General features: G+C 41.3%; 1 protein-coding gene across 2 annotated transcripts in view; it reads left to right on the forward strand.

Moving 5' to 3' along the window:
* stx8 (syntaxin 8) overlaps positions 1–2,500 on the forward strand; it is a 13,561-nt gene that overhangs the window by 5,665 nt on the left and 5,396 nt on the right. The gene's annotated exons all lie outside the window — the stretch shown is intronic.

Here is a 2,500-nt window from a genome sequence, read left to right on the forward strand (position 1 = left end):
ACACACAGAGGACACTAGTGTGTGTGTGTGTGTGTGTGTGTGTGTGTATATTTGTAGACACATTATAAATGTTTTCTTATATTTTAAGGCATTAGTATGTTAATGTTTCTTACCTCATGCTGTCACTACACTGATATTTTAATTAGCATCCGACTAATTGGACCGTAGTACGTCTCGTTAATATGATGTCATCTCTCCTTTGATGTTCTAATTAGCATAATTTAAGGTAATTAGCATTATTTGTAATAAAACGTGATCCATCATCTTGCTGAATGTGAACAGATACCATTCGAACTTAGACTAAATGTTAACGCGTTGATGTGACACTTCAGTCTTTAACGCAGAAATACGAACTGGAATTTCACATCATTTTCAATTGTTCCTCTGATTCATTAGCATATCAGAGGGTGGGGCATTTTCATTAGACCAATCAGGGATGTTCAATATGGTAAGCTCCGCCCCTAAGATTACACGCTCCTTATAAAAGCATTATGCTATGTTAAGTTATCAAATGTTATTTGCAGAACATTTAACATAGGTGTTCAGTTCTCCGTCCTCGCTCCCCCTATGTGTAGGCTGTAATGGTACGACCCAAAGTTTTACTTAATGAGTGGGAATCCTTTATTGCGTCACTGACGGGGGGGAACACTGCAGCACTGCAGCTATATAAACATCATATGGTGAACACACAAGACATTTACTACCACATCTCACACTCACACACACACACACCGGCTGTGTGTGTGAGAGACAGAGAGAGAGTATAAATAACATGTATCATTGTTTAACATTGCTCCATAGTGTGTTAAACACCTGAAGCAGGTGAAATAGTGTTATGAGTTGTGTTTGTGATTGAGAAAGGCTGTGATTGGTCGCTTCAGACACATCTGCATCCTCCACATGGGGTTGGTTTTGTAGCTCATAAGTTAAAAGAATAACAAGAGCGCTGAACGGAGCGGGATGAAGTCAGAGCTGAGCAATGCGTTTCATCCTGCAGCGTGTTTCTCTCCTTCCATCTGATTCCTCATTAACGAGCAGATCCTCGTTAGAGCGTCGGCACGTCGCCTCACATCCACCATCCATCAAACGAGAAATAAAAACCACATCTGGATCTGCTCAGGAGGGAAAACACACACACACACACACACACACACTAGAGAGGAGAGGAAAGAATTAAAAAGGAGAAGAAGAGAGGAGACGAGCACAGAGAAGAAGGGAGGAGACATGTGGAAGAGAAGAGAAGGACGAGAAAGGAAAGAGAAAGAATTTAGGGGAGAGAATAAAAGGCAAAAATGCCAAGGAATGAGAGGAAGAACTGAGAGGACATGAGAAAGAGAGGAGGAAAGAAGAAAAGAGGAGAGTGAATGAAGGGACTGAGAAGAAGAAGAAAAGAAGAAGAAATGATAAAAGAGGAAAAGATAAAAAGAGAAGGGAGAGAGGAGTGTAGAGTGGAAACAGTGAAAGCAAGTAGGATAGAAAGATCAAGGATGAAGAAGAGAAGAGGGGAAAAGGGATGAGGGGTGGGAAGAGAAGAAGGAATAAATAAGAGAAAAAGAAAGAAGGGGAGAGAGGAGAAGAGCTCAGAAAAGAAAGGAGGAAGAAGGAAAGAAGGATAAGAGAGGGAAGAAAAAAATAGTGGAGAGAAAAAGAGGTAAAGAATGGAGGAAAAAGAGAGAGAGAGAGAAAGAAGGAGGAGGAGATGAAACTAAAATAAAAGAAAAAGGGAGAGAAAGGGAGAGATCTTTCATGACACACACATTTAATTCTTCAACAAATCCGTACACGAGAGAGAATTAACACCGACACACACACACGCACGCACGCGCACACACACACACACACACACACACACACACACACACACGGAGCTGAAGTTCTCGCTGTGTTCTTGTGGTTTTGATCCGTCGTCTGGTTCAGAGCGCTGGAGAGAATTAACCGCCGTTCCACACACACACCACTCTGTCTTTAACACACTAATGATTTACCCATAATCCCACACTCGCTAAATAACCACACACACACACACACACACACACACACACACACACACACACACACTCCACATGTGGTCAAGTGTCTCTACATTATGAGGTTTAAATGTGAAATGTGTAAACATGTGCTGCTCTACAAAATTCATCAACACCTTCTGACCAATCAGAATCCAGAATCCAGCTGCAAATCACAGCTTTATATTAAAGCCCTCGTTATAATACTTTATCGTTTCTACGGTAACAGCTGGACAATTCAGACATGTTAAAGTGTTCAGAAACTAAGTGCACCCCTGTGTTAGTCTCGTCCTCCCTAACGCAAAGTGTGAGTTTAGTGTAAATCGGAGAATGTTGAATTTTTCACCCAAAAAAATCCCCACCACTAACCCCTTACTGTTTTTTTTTTTAACAAGATATTTTTGACGTTTTCTGATTTTCTTACAATTCACGAAGCGCGTTAGGAAGGTCGAGACTAACACAGGGGTGCACTTACTTTCGAGCGATCACACTCC

Source organism: Pangasianodon hypophthalmus, chromosome 2 (genome assembly GCF_027358585.1).
Source record: "Pangasianodon hypophthalmus isolate fPanHyp1 chromosome 2, fPanHyp1.pri, whole genome shotgun sequence".
NCBI lineage: Eukaryota > Metazoa > Chordata > Actinopteri > Siluriformes > Pangasiidae > Pangasianodon > Pangasianodon hypophthalmus.